General features: G+C 34.2%; 1 protein-coding gene across 4 annotated transcripts in view; it reads left to right on the top strand.

The window, feature by feature from the left end:
- The first annotated feature begins 372 nt into the window (after positions 1-372).
- The window catches only part of LOC138694319 (mitochondrial basic amino acids transporter), a 59,604-nt gene continuing 43,395 nt past the window's right edge, over positions 373-16,581 (top strand). The window contains exon 1 of one of the 4 annotated variants that reach the window (XM_069817922.1): positions 373-549. The gene's annotated coding sequence lies outside the window, so the exon portion shown is untranslated. Of the gene's footprint in view, positions 550-13,701; positions 13,864-16,581 lie in introns of those variants that run through there. The other 3 variants (XM_069817925.1, XM_069817924.1, XM_069817926.1) reach the window with 3 other exon arrangements.

Below are 16,581 nucleotides of genomic sequence, written 5' to 3'. Positions count from 1 at the left end.
AAGGCATTCTAATAGCTAACTGGAGCCAAACACGTGAGCTCCATTCAGATGAAAGCATAAGTTACATGAATTACCGCTTTGCGAGCACGAGGATCCGTTACTATGGGACTGAAGCACGATAGCCTATAAAACTCTCACTGCTTCAAACCAACTCTTAATCATTGCTTTAATTTGCCTATTTTTTTAAAGTCAAATGTCACTTATGCTCTTGATGCCCGTAGCTGAACTAATGATATGTTTAATTTATACTGATAAAATGCCACAGAAGTCATTACTTGATAATCCCAAGGACAAACAAGTCCAAAACTCTGGAAGATGGACTTTGGACGCGTCGAAAACCAAAGAAAGCGGGCCCTGCCGGTCGTAAGTAGAAGCTGCCACCACCAGCAGCCAGAGGAGGGCGGCTGGCATGTGGCACAATGTCTGTTCTTAAGTAAAGCTGCAGTTTGCAGGGTTCACCAGTAGCCGCTGTTGACTGCTCGCTTGTAAACATTCAGAAACGTCCCACGTAACATCGCAAATCGTCGCTTGTATACAACTGACGATGACGTAAGTAAAATTCATGTATAATGTTGCTGATAAAATGGCGTTTTATAGTTTTCGTATTTATATGTATTGTATAATAGAAAAACAATTATTTCAGGGGATGTACTCTTTTAAAAATATTGTTGTGTTTACATATCTGTGAGTAGCATAAGCTATCGAATAACATTAAAAAAATTGCAGTCATTAATATTATGACTCATATTATCGTATTATGCGTAATTTTTACGCGTTTCGGAACAACACAATTAGCAATGACTATGCAATTCATTCTTTAAAGAAATAATTCACAAAACATAAGACTTTGAAATAATGTAAGAGACAAAACTTTCGGGTTTTCTATAGCACACGACACTGAACGTTTCTTTTATGAAAAAAGTGGCATAATTTTCAGAGTATGTGAAGAATTCGTATAGGACAGCAGTTGACTTGAAAACATATTAGAAAATAGGTAAAAATTGGAAAGATTTGATCGGTGTAGATAACCTAAAAGTGATTATTGAACACGTGAAATGAAGAGGTAAAACACTTCAAAATATAACGCGAAACGCACATTTTACATGACTTACAATGCAAGGCATACAAAAAGCCTGAACTCACCTAACCAAACCTGTCACAGATTCATATATCCCAGGCATACCAAAAACCTAACCTAACCTAACCTAACCTAATCTAACCTAACCTAACCTAACCTGTCACAGATTCATATATACAAGTCATATCAAAAGCCTAAACTAACCGCACCTAACGTAATCTGCCACACATTTCCGCACCGGAGAACTTAGAAAAATTCAAGTTGGAAGATTCAGTGTCGCGTGTTATAGAAAAGCTAAACTTTCATTTCCAGCAGTGCACTCAAAATACATTTTTAAACCCATAAAGTAACAAAATTTGACTTAATTTTTTTAAATTTTACTACTTAAGTAGGTGCATGTATTTAATTGTAGACAGATTTCCATGTCGTAGTTTATATATTTACATACATATATTATACATTCATAAGTATTCTTCCTCAGGGCAGGTCTTTCACTGCAAATCCAGCATTCTCCAATATTTATTTTCTCCCTTCCGCATATGATCCATATATCTTAATGTCGTCTTTCATCTGTCTTCTCCCGCTCACCATTCCTTCCAGTGCATCCTTCAGTAGGCAGTTTCTTCTCAACCAGTGACCTAACCAATTCCTTTTTCTCTTCCTGATCAGTTTCAGCATTATACTTTCTTCGCCCACTCTTTTCAACACAGCTTCATTTTTTATTTTGTCTGTCCATTTCACACGCTCCATTCTTCTCCATCATATATTGTAATCGCTTGTAATATTGCATTGCTATTTACGAATATTAATAGTAGTCTAGGTGTTGATAAACTCGTCATTTATAACTGAATATATATTATTAGAAACCCCAGAAGTTATAAAACACAAAGGATTTGAAGGAATACAAAAAATATTTACAAGAAATTTATGAGTAAAGAATTACAGTAAAGTAAAGTAAATCCATGGCGCTATAGCCCATGAAGGGCCAAGACCGACCAGCCGGCTGCTGGCCTCACGTCCACATGCCGAAGCAGAGATGGACGATCATCCAACCAGAATGGAGGTATCGTCTGGTTAGCACGATGATCCCCCCAGCCGTTATAGCTGGTATTCGCAACCGGATTCGCTACCTATCGTAGCTTTCCAAGTGCATCACGATGCTGGGTGGGCACCAGTCCCATACACTGGCCGAAATTTCATGAGAAAATTTCTTCCCCCATGGGGATTCGAACCAGCGCGCATTCCGTAACGCGAGTCCAAGGTAGGAAAGAATTACAGTACCGTACTCTAAATGTAACGGGTTCCTATGAACACAATTCAAATTTCTGTTTGCATTTTTCTATTCATTTCATCTCATTTATACTGGCGGATTTAAGACCATAAGCCCTTTTCTTACAGTCCACCAGACCCAAATATAGGCCTAAAATAAAATATAATTTACTGTATTCCATAGATCTTATATCACTATTGAAGCATTAAGATGTGAAAGAAGCCTAGAACTAAACAAATTATTTTTTGCGAGATGGGGTGAACCCAAGAATTCGTCATAGATTACATGACATTTGCCTTATTGTTGGGGAAATCTCTAAAAAAAAAAAACTCAAGAGGAAATCGAACCCAGGCCCGAGCGCAGCTCCGGATCAGCAGGTAAACGAATGAGCTACGCTGGTGAGTCTACACAAATATACAATACATAGCAAGCAGTGTAATTCAGTTTACAAGCATACGTATAGGCCTATAATTCTCCAGTTGATTACAAGGCATGAGTGTGCTGAAATTTGGTTATTTATGAACTGAACCTTTCTTTCTTGGTCCTTTAAAGCTTCAAGACAATTAGGCAATGCATTGAAGACCGCAATACATGAATAGTGTACACATTTTTTTATAACGGCTTAGAAAACAGAGGGTAGATGGAGATCTGATTTGTCTCTGGCATTAAAAGTAATATGTTCTAATTAGCACTCAATGTATCTTGGATTTTAATATAAAACATCATGAGGGAAAGAATGTACTCGCAAGGTAAGGTCAATGTTTTTAAATTTTGGAAAATATTTTTACATAATGTCCTTTTATGCACACATAGGCCTTATCCTTATAGTTTTCTTTTGTAAAGCAAAAATATGTTTAACTTCAGATGAGTTGCTCTAGAATGAAATTATGCAAAGTATGATATTTTAAGTGTGTTTATATTGCCAATAGAAGATAAGGACTTTATGCACAATAGGAAGAGCTCAATTTAGGAGTAATATATTCTACGTGTGTTTTCCAGTTCCAGTGATTATAGAAGTCTAAATCAAGAATCTTTGTGTTTATAGATTCTTTGAGACCAGAATCCTTTCTAATATAAAATATGACTTAATATTCTTGTTTGAAAATGTTTTACTTAGTTGTTCCTAAAAAATACCAAAATTATGCAGTGTCTCTTTATTGTATAAAATAAATTAAAATTCATATGGAAAAGAACACAAATTTGATCTTCAAAATCGACATTTGGAAGATAACTTCAAGATTCTTACTTAATGTAAACATTTTTTACAATAATCTGTTTGAAATTTGACCAAGGCATATATAATGAGGTTCTGTGTGGAATAATATTCTAATACAATAATACATGACACCAAATACAACATAACATTTGGAGATTTTCCTTGAACAACTAGAGAGCACGGTTGACGTATTCTATCAGTCGTTTCGATAGTTTGTGTGCTTATTTATAAAGGCAGTTTTGCACAAAATTTTCGTTTCAGATGATGATGATGATGATGTAAAAAGTATAGGAAGATATTCTCCATAGTAATGTTGTTTGATTTCTTTTCTTCTACACATGGTCTTATTTTACATCACTGACCGATATATTGCTCTGTATTAAATTAGGTAGGTCTTTTCATTAAAGGCCGTATTCATAGACATTTTTAGCGCGGGTTTTCGGTGGATGATCAGCGTTTTTCGTATTCATAAACCAGTGTTAGCGATAGGATATGATTTGAATTCTGTACAAGCAACTAGTCGATAGCCGGGGCTAGCTTAGTACGCTCGTAGCGCGTGCTGCGAAATATCTATGAATAGCACCCTAAAAATCTATCTTTTTAACCTAATTCATCCTTGTAGAGTAACAATTATGTAAATAATGATAATAATAATGATGATAATGAAAATAATAAGAATAGTGATTATAATGATAATAACAGTGATGATAATAATAATAATAACAGTGAAGTTGATCACAATAGTAATAATGATGATAATAATAATGATAATGATAAAAATATAGATATTAACAATGATGATGATAATGATGATAATAATATCGATGATGATAATGGTAATTATACTAACAACAATGGTGATTATAATAATAACAATGATAGCATGATGATAATTATGGTGATAATAATGATAAAGGTAATAATAATGATAATAAAAATGGGGATTATAATTATAATGTGATAATCATAATAATGTTGATAATAATAGTAATAATAACAGTGGTGATAACAATGATAATGACAATGGTGATAACTGTAATAATAATGTAGATAATGATAATAATGATAATGGCGATAATAACAGTGGTGACAATGATGGTAATGATAATTATGATATTAGTAGTAGTAGTAGTTTTATTTTGCCTGGCAGAGTTAAGGCCATAAGGCCTTCTCTTCCACTCTACAGGTTTGAATAATATACGTGAAATATATAAATAAAATACAAAACAACACAAAAGGAGATACATTAGAGATTACATAAAATAGAATAGAAAATTACATATGATCAAGATCAGTTACATAATATACAGTAAGAGGAATATATAAATTTGTAAGACATAAACTGCTCGAGATAAATTCGATGATTACATATATTATACCAATAAGAGACGAATGGAATACTTCATGAGAATAGAAAAAAATTAGATGATAACGAATTCACTTGAGATAGAATATACTAATAGGCCTACGAGAATACATAAGGGTTACAAGACATAAAAAGTACTATATAGCATACAGATACGAATGATTAAGTAAAATATGAAGATAATAAAAAAGGAAAAAAGAGGGAGAGCGAAGAAAAGAACTTAATAATGTAATGATTAATAATGATGGTAAAGATAATTATGATAATAGCAATGCTGATGATAATGATAATAACAATGATGATAGTGAAAAATAATGATAGTGATAATGATAATAGTAATAATGATAATAACAATAGAGGTGATAATTATAACATTGATAATGGTGATAATAATATTGATGATAATGATAATAATGACGATTATAATGATAATAGTTTATTTATTTATTTACTAATATTTATTGTACTGTACAACAGGCTGGCGCCAATAACAGTTCAGCACAAAATAAAAGTTAACAAGGAATTATAACAACAGTGCATAAAAATAATTATTAAAATTAGAGACAAATACAAATAGACAATAATAAATTACAAAATGAATAGGTAACTGCAAAATACGTACATGTTACAGAATAGCTCAACAACAACACAAACGAATGAAATTGAAAAGAATGTGATTTTGATGTGTATACTTAATATAACAATAACCAAACAAGAAACTATACGTTAAACGGATCCGAATTAATACAATGTAAACTGGCAGCTTTAATGCATCTGACAACTGGAGAAAGAGATTTCGGTTTATAGGTATAAACATTTTTTTGAAATCTTAAACCATTCGAAGGACTCGAAGGTAGATATTGCTTATGAAGGATTCACAATCAATATCACCTTTACGGCCTTACAAAAGAATATGTAGTCAAGTTAAAGACGTCTAGCATAAAGGCTAGAAAAGGTAAAATATTTACAAGTACCCTCATAATTGAAAACAAATGACTTTGGTAAAAACCTAAAAGCACATAGAGACATAAATTTTCGTCCAATGATTTCCAATTTAACCGAACCAGTAGAAGTAATAGAATTCCAGACAATAATAATAATAATAATAATAATAATAATAATAATAATAATAATAATAATAATAATAATAATTTTTACTCTGAGTGTTCATAAGATCTTGAAATTCTAGACTTCGAATTAATTCTGTCTTTGTAACAGATTCTTTTTCTCCTTCAGCCTTGTTGGTTCTCTTCTTCCAAATGTTTTTTCTTCGTCTCTTCTACCATCAAGTTCTCTTTCCGAAATATATTTCAGTAGCTTCCTCTCTTCCACTCTTTTTTTCATGCCCATGACATATTAACTGCTGAGTTGTAATGTTATCTATATATTGAAACCTATAATTTGAAAACTGGAAAATTCTAGCTTGGTCCAATGCGTAGAACATGTTTTGCTGTTTAAATATTCACGAAGGCTTTGTCCCATATTTGAAAACAAATGTGCAAATAAAGATTTTCAAAATTAAGTATAGTCGCTAACAGGGTGTTCAAAATTATTTAAAACAATATCCGTCGATTAAAGCTTTTTAACACAACGTTTAAAACTATATGATGATATTAATTTTTAAGTTAACAGAATTGTCTGTTATGTTTATTATTTATTTTTCCGTTAATAATAAACAATGTTTAAAATTATATCGTCAAAACAGGTTCTTTTTTCACACAAGTTATTTCTCTCGTTTTTTGGTTGCTTCATTTTATCCTTGATCTACTTGCTTACAATATAAAATCATGTTTACCTTCTATTTAGGACTTTATAAAATGTACAGTTACAAATTTACAGTTGTGTTCCTGACTTATGGAGTTAAACTTTAACTTTTTTTTTCCAAACAAACATTATTATTAATAAGGATTTTTTGTAGGATATACAGTGCAAAAAATGTGAATGCTGATATCTGCATGTATACCTACCATCTGAAGCAGGTTTTGTTGTATTTATAAGAAATCCACTGAGAAAGGATTTTAAGATACTTTTATAAAATATTCTAGTATATTTTACTTTTCTACAAACTTAGCTTAAAATTTCAAAATGAAAAACTGAGCTACCAAATAAAATTTTGAAGGTACACCACAGGGTACCAATTTTTTTCTGTTGTACCACTGAGTCATTAAACCACCACACACCACTTCTGCTTCATGAAATGTTTTGATTGTTGAGTGCGCAAAAAAGACATGCAAGTTCGACAACTTTCTCTGTTATGCAAATAATCTTGATCATTATCACTTGCTCACTAATCGATAGTCAACAGTGAGAAAGCAGAAATCCGGATATTCAGTTCGGTTGAAAATGTGCCTTTGGTTTCTGTTGTGTGGTCTAAGTAATACAGGATTGTTTCCGATCTCTGATAACGAATTTGAATGACATCAAGTGCGTCAGGAGTCACACGACAGCTGAACTGTGGCGCGAGGTGACAGACCAGCAGTGAGTGATCTCATAGTCAGAGTGCACGGCGACTCACAGCAGAAATTCTCAAGAAAATCGAGCTTTTTTGGGAGGGGTACATAACAACCCTTTCCAATGCCAAGTACAGTTAAGTGAAAATAAAAGAAGCATGCAATAAATGATGTTTCATTATTTCCAAGAAAGGCATCTTCTGTGTACTTAATAAGATTGGTAAAGCTGGAATGGAATTAATTTGTATCATCTCGTGGGGTGCGGCGACTTGTGACGGGGGGGGGGGTGGATTTGCTTCCTTTTTCCACTTTGGAATTAATCCCATCCGAGCTTTGCCAATCTGCACACAAGATGCCTTTCTTGGAAATAACGAAACCACGTTTTTTTTGCAGGCTCCTATGATTTTCTGTACTTGGCATCGGAAAGAGCTGTTATGTACCCCTCCCAAAAAGGCTCGATTTTCTTGGGCATTGCTACTGTGATACACCGTGCACTCTGATTATGAAATCACTCACTATTGGTCTGTCACCTCTCGCCTCAATTCAGCTGTCGGTGTGATTCCTGACGCACATGACGTCATTCAAATTCGTTATCAGAGATCGGAAACAACCCTGTAAGTGATAAATTTGAAGTAATTCGTGTTTTAAGTGTCCTATCTAAGGCAAAATTATAATGATGAGGAACATTAAAAAAGTGTTTATTTAAAGAGGTGGGAAGATGTGTACAAATGGCATGTGCCCATGTGGAATAATCACTCTTAAGCTCACAATGAACCTCAAATGGTCAAACTTTATCTCATACAGAGTGTAACTGAACGAATTTATCAAAATTTGGGGGATGTATAGGGTGATATGATGAAGATTTTTAACCAAGGAACCCATGACTGAAAATTGGAATCGTAATGTCTAGAGCACTGTGAGATGTTACTTTTCCTGTTCTTGGGATGGCGAACTTTATATGCATTCAGTAGGCTAAATAAAACATCAGAGTAGTTTGAAGAACTTTATTGGCTTTCACATTTACAATAAATGTTCAAAGTGACGTTCCCTTGCAATTGCACGCTCGTAGGCTATGTGGTAGGAGCACTTCGATCGCCTGTCAAGCATATATCTCACAGATATTCTTCAGGCAGAGAGTAATTGGAAGGGGCTGCCCAGTCTCTTGGCCTGCGCGCTATCCTGATCTCAGCACTCCTGACGTTTTTCTATGGGTGTACGTGAAGACTATTGTAACACCGGTAGAAACAGTAAATGAGTTTACTAAGCGCAACTTTACAACGTTCTATACCTTAAGGGGTTAGGTACAGCTTACAGCAGTAAAGTTTTGGAAATAGTCAACATTTTTTTCCTCCATTACTGTATCTCGTACAATAATGAAAATTAGTATGTGTAAAACACTGTCCTATAATATTAAAATGGATTTGAGGGAGGTGGGATATGATGATAGAGAATGGATTAATCTTGCTCAGGATAGGGACCAATGGCGGGCTTATGTGAGGGCGGCAATGAACCTCCGGGTTCTTTAAAAGCCAGTAAGTAAGTAAAACACTGTCCTTCTGGTATATGATAAATATATTTTCACGATTTAAAAAAAAAAAATATATATTTTTTTCCAAAATTCAAAATGGTGGCAGTTCACTGTGCAGTGATGAAGCGTTTCCTTCATAACTCAAAAACTGTCCAACATTCTGTAATGAATTTTTTTGTGTGTATTTATGCATATCATGTCCACAATATGATGTAAAATCACTTCTCTATCTTTGATATTTTGTCTGATAAAAAATAAATTCGTTTTAAAAATGGTCAAATATCAGTATTTTATTCAAACACAAAATAAAAAAAAATATTATTTTTTAAGGAATGTAGTTGAAAGAGCATGAAATTGTAAACATGAGTTTCAGCAATAAAATAAAAGAGAGAGAACTTGAAAAAATTAACAAGTTTATGAGTTATGAGGGAAAAGCTTCATCACTGCACAGTGAACTGCCACCGTTTTGAATTTTGAAAAAAAAAATATATATATATTTTTAAATCGTAAAAACATTTTTTCATATAGCAGAAGGACAACGTTTTACACATACCAATTTTCATTATTGTACAAGATAGAGTAATGGAGGAAAAAATGTTGAATATTTCCAAACATTTTACTGCTGTAAGCTGTACATAATCCCTTAAGAGGGAAGCGTGGGATCTTCCAGAGAGTAAGTCAAAACATGGTTCGCCGTTGCACTCTCATGTAATGAAGTTTATGGTCGTTACTTTGAACATTTATTGCTATTGTAGAAGTCAATAAAGCTCTTAAAACTACTCTGATGTTTCATTTAGCCTACTGAAAACGTAGAAAGTTCATCATCACCAGAATAGGAAAAGCAACATCTCATAGTGCTGTAGATACTCATCAACATCATCATCATCATCATCATCATCATCATCATCATCATCATCATCATTTCCTGTATCTCCCACTGGAGCAAAGGGCCTCAACAAACTTTCGCCATCGTCTTCTGTTCTGAGCGATATTGGAAATTTGGACCATGATGTCCCTGCCTTCCGTATTTTTTCTTCCACTGTTCTTTTCCAGGTAACCTTTGGTCTTCCTCTCTTTCTACTGCCTTGGGGGTTCCATCTTAAAGCTTGTTTCTCAATAGAATTTTCTTTCCGAAGAGTTTGGCCAATCCATCTCCATTTCCTTCGTTTTAGCTGTATATTGATTTGCTCTTCATGTGTTCTGTCCCATAACTCTTTGTTTGAAATTGTATTTGGCCACCAAATATTTAGGATCCTTCTAAGGCAGCGATTCATAAAAACTTGGAGACTTCTAGAGATCTCTTCAGTTATCTTCCATGTTTCACAACCATATAGAAGAACTGCTTTCACATTACTCTGAAATATTCTGATTTTCGTTCGTAAGGAAATATCGTGGGGCTTCCATATCGAGTATAGCTGTAGAACGCTGCATTTGCTTTCCTAACAGGGCATTAGCACCACCATCTGTTTTCATCAAACTACCCAAATATTGAAACTCTCTTACTATCTCAATACATTGTCCATTTATTTGGAACTTCCTTGTGGTATTTATATTGCTATTTATTCTTACCTCTTTTGTTTTCTTACAATTTACCGTCAGTCCTACCTTCGCACTCTCCTCCTGTAAGCTACTTAATTTAGTTTCCATGGCTGTATATACTACAATTCTCATTTCCGGTCATGGGTTCCTAGGTGAAAAATCTTCACCATATCACCCTCTACTGCAGTGTTCCGCAACCGGTGTGCCGTGGCACACTGATGTGCCTTCACAAGATGAAAGGTGTGACGCGAAAATTAATTGAAATTAAAATGGTGTGTTGACAAAACATGCCCAATTCCCAAGTGTGTTGTGTGTGGTTAAAATCTCAGTAATACTATGGTTCCCAGTAAATTGAAAGACATTTGTTAACAAAACATTCATTTCTGTCAAACAGAGATGTATATTATTATCGTCGGTTGTTGGAACAAAATAAAAAAAACAAGTGACGCTCATGGCCATGGCTGGGCAACTAGTACTCCCAAGGCGCTAAAAACCTTGGCACAAAAAAGCACACACCGAGGCAGCCGCTGCAGTTACAAGCAGCCAATCACTGTAGACGCAAGCGAACCAACAACCACTCGTGTTGCAAGGCCCTCGTACACTGCAGCTAGCACAGAGTTCGTTCTGCCTGACTGAGTTTGTTCACAATTTGAGAGCGCGAGTTGCCCACCCATGGACTAGACTTCGTGGAATTGCCACGAGAATCGTAAGGTTTACTACGCTCGCGGTATAGACTGTATGAGAAGGGGACGTGCAACGGGTCGAGTATGCCTCTGATGTAAATACTGAGCAGTATACTGCGGTTACAATAAAACCTGTATCCTGCATTCAAGAAATGTAATGAATGATCATTGAAGTAGCAAATGTCTAAAAATGTAAATACACAATTATTTTGTAGTGAGATATATTAACTCTTAAAATGTAATGTAATATACTCACATCATCCTCGAATATGTGCATTGCAGTGAAGAGTTACATACATTTTGAGTGACTGGAAAGTAACCTCCTCCTATGGTAACTTAAACAGTTTTTATTTTGGGAAAATGTACGTTCAGCATCACACGATGTAATACGTGCATATTTGAAGAACGGGAAGTCATTACTTTTTTAGCACACCACTTCACACGTCTTGTCGTGACGTGATAGTACATAATTTATAGTACGATGTTGTGAATAGACAGAATTTTTAGCAATAATGTTTCTCAACTTACATTTCACTTTTTCTGAAATTAGTGATATTTTGGATAACGATTTGTGATACTTTATCCACTATATTAAGGGCTTGTGAGAGTTGTATTTTAGACGATTCTAACAGGGTGATGCTTTTGGACACGATTTTAAAATTAGAATCAATGAACAGAATATCTTCCAATAGCTGTTCAGAAGGCAATGATTTTACAGCTGCAACAGCGGAACTGTCTGTGCTATCTAATGCATCAATTACCTCCATTATTTTGCCGTAATATTCTGAATAATAATTAACAGCATCCAGTCACGTTTTTCAACGGGTCAGGACTGGCTGCGGGGGTAAGGGTATTCCAGAGGCAATTGTTTGGAACAGCAACAATCTCATTGTAGTATGTTTGATTGAATTCTTGTCTGCACTGAACAAATGTTAAGCTTTGACTATTCCGACCACAGTAATGCAAAAACAAGTGCTTACATAGGTACACATTAGCTGTAGCTGCTCTATCTATTTGGACCGGTCACAACTCTTAACATGAACTGCTTATACTACGAGACCGGGTGGTCGCTCACCTCCTCTATACTACCGTACATCGGCAACCTGATTGCACGCTGCATGTGGTAATTCAACGAAGTCTACTCATGACGATGCCGGTACAGGTTTCACAAAAAGTACAGGAAGCTAGCTATAAGGCAGCCGAACTTATCGTAAAGGCAAAAAAAAAAAAAAAAAAAAAAAAACACATATAATAGCTGAAACGTTGTTAATGCCTGAAATGTTGAGATGTTCCCAACTGTATGGCCCCTTGCTGATGGTAATAAAGTATTGACGGACTTAATTGAAGAACATTTAGTAATCTTGCAGCAGAAGTTCAAGAATTATTTCGGAGAGAGTGTTCAAGATTTTGACTGGGTTCGTGACCCATTCGTTATGAATTGAAAACATCTTCCGAATTATATACTCGTACAAGAGAAACTAGCAGACTTAAAAGCAGAGAGAAAATTGAAATTGAAACTTCTCGAAGTATCTTTGGAAACATTTTGGTTGTCAATAAGGAGTGAATACCCGGCTATCTCCAAGATGGCAGTTAATATGTTATTGCCATTTTCAACTACATATAGGTATGTGTGAACTGAGCTTGTCGACGTGAACTGAAAATTAAAACATGAAAGAGAGAGAGACTCAGATCCATCGATGAAGAAATTAGGCTAGTACTGTCAACGATTCCACCACTGATCAGCCACCTCTGTGCAGCTAAGCAGGCCCAAGTATCACGTTTAATGTGTGAGTAAAGTTATTTACTTGAATATTAGTAATAAAAATGCGTATTTTCTACAGTGAATTAAAGTTCATATAATGTTAATAAATGCAATAGTCGATTTCCGTTTTATAATAATAATAATAATAATAATAATAATAATAATAATAATAATAATAATAATTACAGTCATTATGTAATTACTGTATATTAACTGAGTCACATTATATGTTTTTGAGGGAATTAATATTTTGGTGTGCCGTGTTGAGTCTAAGCCCATCTAGGGTGTGTCGTGAGTATAAAAAGGTTGCAGAACATTGCTCTACTGTACATCCCCACAAATTTTGAAAAAATAATTCAGTTACACTTTGTATACATGAGGTACAACTTTCCTAGTACTGAGCTATCAGAGGGACTACAGCAGGGAATTTAGCAATGGTGGAATCCAAATTAATGTTAATGGAGCTCAGAGAGAATCTGCTCCACAAGCTCTTTTCCACCACAGGCCTCTAAGTTCCTTACAATGATGACATGCTTTGATCTAACTGCCAATACATGATTGGATCGAGCTGGCTTGGCAGAGCTTTGCCGTTAAAGACCTTCTGTCAGCCTCACATAAGCTGGTTTGGGATCGAAGTTCACATTTTGAAATATCATGCAAATTGAATCGGCTCCTTCGTTTTATTGGAGTGGATTGTGTAGCAGAGGTTATCTGCTTGACTTCACATTACCAGGCTTCAGCCTGTGTTTATACTCGTAGGAAATCTCGGAGCACTTGATAACACTGCCATATAAAGAGTTGAACACTTGATCCTTCACGAATACTGCCAAGAAGACGTTCTTTGCCTGATAGCGTAAACATATATTACATAGTTCAATAGAGATGGAAACTTCAGAATTCTAGTTGCAGTGACATGTTAGTGACAGCTGCTCTTTTGCTTGTGGTTTTTATTTTGTTCTTCATCTGAAAAGGTAAGAAGTTAAGGAAAATATGAATTATTATTATTATTATTATTATTATTATTATTATTATTATTATTATTATTATTATTATTGTACAAATTTTCCGTTTTAATACCGTTTGTAATATTTTTATTATTCCTTCAATATCAAGGGCAGCATCAATCCCTTGAATCTACTATACTCTTTGCTCTTAAGGTTTTCGAACATGTATCTTTTGAGTTAACATTATTTACTTATGCGTAAAGCCCAGTATTTAATCACACTTAACTCAAATTAGATAAGCAGTGATTGTATGTCCAAGCCTGTGGAAAGGAGGAAACGGTCCGTTTACGCCAGCGGTGACCAAACTGGGTATAGTGATTACATCGTGTAATCAAAGATATGCATATAAGTAAGGGAAGTTTCCTGTACATTGCTCTCTGTCTCGCTCACGTACTGAAGGTAAGCAGTGTCGGTACCACGTCGCTCTACAAACCCTCTGTCTCTATGAGGAGGAATAGAAGGTTTCGTACAGAATGGGGAGAGGAATTTATTCGCTGTTCTGTCGGAGAAAATGTAATATGTTGCTTTGCTCAACGGTTCAATTAGTAGTAGTATATAGAAGCGACATTACAGTGTATAGTATATAGCATATAGAATTATATTGTTATTATTATTATTATTATTATTATTATTATTATTATTATTACTATTATAATAGTATATAGAAGCGACATTACAGGGCATTACGCTGAATACATAGGCATAACAGGTATTATTACTATTTATTATTATTATTATTATTACTATTATTATTATTATTATTATTATTATTATTATTATTATTATTATTATTATTTATCAGCATGTGTTACCATAATTCCTATATACGTGCCTAAATATATAAGCCTACATCTTCTCTTGAATATGAAATAATTACTACGCCATATCTCCATTTTTATTTATTTTTTTTAACCTTTTGATGACTATTATTATCAGATATTTACTAGTTATTGATTTAATAATAATGATAATAATAGTAATAATAATAACAATAATAATACTAATAACAATACTGATAGCTTTATCAGTAGCAGCAGCAATAGTAATAAATAATAATAATAATAATAATAATAATACTAATAATAATAATAATAATAATAATAATAATAATATAGAGAAACTGTTTGAATATTACATGCTAGTGTAGTAATGAAACGAGCTATTAAACTCCAAGAACTGAAATCGGCCTTCAATCATCGTTATGAAGAGAAAGGTGGCATAAATAAATGTGGCGAACGAAATAGCCCGTTCTCTTAAGCCTTCCAACGAAGGAGAGTTTTATAAAAGCGTAATGATCAAGGTGGCTGAAATAATTTGTCCAATGAAAGTTGTTAATTAATTTTGAAAAACTGCGCATTTTTCGACTGAATATTCAGAAGAGAATTCAGGGGATTTCTGATTGTGTTCATTGAGGAATATTAAAAAAGGCAAGAAAATTTGTATATATTTTTTATTGGCCCTTGATAACAGTAGTGACATTACTGCGATTTTTGTTCGCAGGGTTGATGAAGAACTCAATGCTAGTGCACGAACCACCACTGGTTGTAGTTTTCATGCCATGTACCTCTCCCCCTTCTCCTTACTTCTTAGACTGTCTCTCGCGTGTAATCACTGTCGTTCGAGTTTTGGCCACCGCTGGTTTACGTACTCTCGTATCTCTTATGTATCATATATGCAGGTACAGTCGGTTGGCATAATAAATTGTACACAATTGTAAACGGTGCTTTCAGTAAATGTTTGACATTATCGAATAATTTATCACAACCTAGAATTGTAAAGAAAAGATACAAGCAAATTATAGTATAAGAGATCCAAAATTTAAAATTAAATTTAAATAAAACAGGAGGAACTGTAGAATTGCACATTATATATAAACGAAATTATATACTATACTTAGCAATCACGTTAAAAGGCATTGCAATACTAAGTAACTACATAATCTGAGTGTTTCGAATGAAACAGTTCTCCTTTTGATTAGACAATGCTTGTATCTAGGAAAACTTAATTCAATCTCCAGGAAGTAACTACGTAGTAGAAACTGAAAATGTACATCAGATATATCTGCATCGTCATACAACTCTAGGTTAACAACTAGCAAAACTCCGCTAAGGGAGGTTACTAAACCATACCGCTGCGCTGGAGGCGGAGTCGGAATTTTCCTCCATTAATGAACCATTGTCGCTACTGATTGGCAAGTCATCTGATGCATCACTTCTATCAGTTAAACAATCTCCTAACGAAATTATTCTGTTAGTTTCACTGTCTATTACATTAGCACTAGAAAAATATTGTTCTTCGTTATTTTTAACGTGATCAACACATTTCTTCCACTTGTCTTTTCCATATTCTGCGAAAAGGCAGCGACACAATCGTTCCTTTACATTTAGTGAGAACCCAATTTCTGTTACAAAAATCCAGTTGAAAAGACTGGAGACAAACTGACTAAACGTTTTAGTCTGTCCCTAAAGTAAATGAAACCAACCAAAACAATAAATGCTTGTTTTTAAAGCTCTGTTGGGTTTTGAAGATAAATAATGTTTATGTACGCGCTACGTGACGGACCGCGAGCAGTCAGACATAAACCTTTAACAAGTGATAATATCTTGTAGACTCATTCTATTAACATGGGGTTTTTTTAACAAAGTTTAATCTATTTAGGCGATTTCATATACTGCAACTACCCAC

Source organism: Periplaneta americana, chromosome 2 (assembly GCF_040183065.1).
Source record: "Periplaneta americana isolate PAMFEO1 chromosome 2, P.americana_PAMFEO1_priV1, whole genome shotgun sequence".
NCBI classification, from domain to species: Eukaryota; Metazoa; Arthropoda; class Insecta; order Blattodea; family Blattidae; genus Periplaneta; species Periplaneta americana.
The sequence above is the reverse complement of the archived record's forward strand: the minus strand, read 5'-3'. Positions and strand labels throughout refer to the sequence as shown.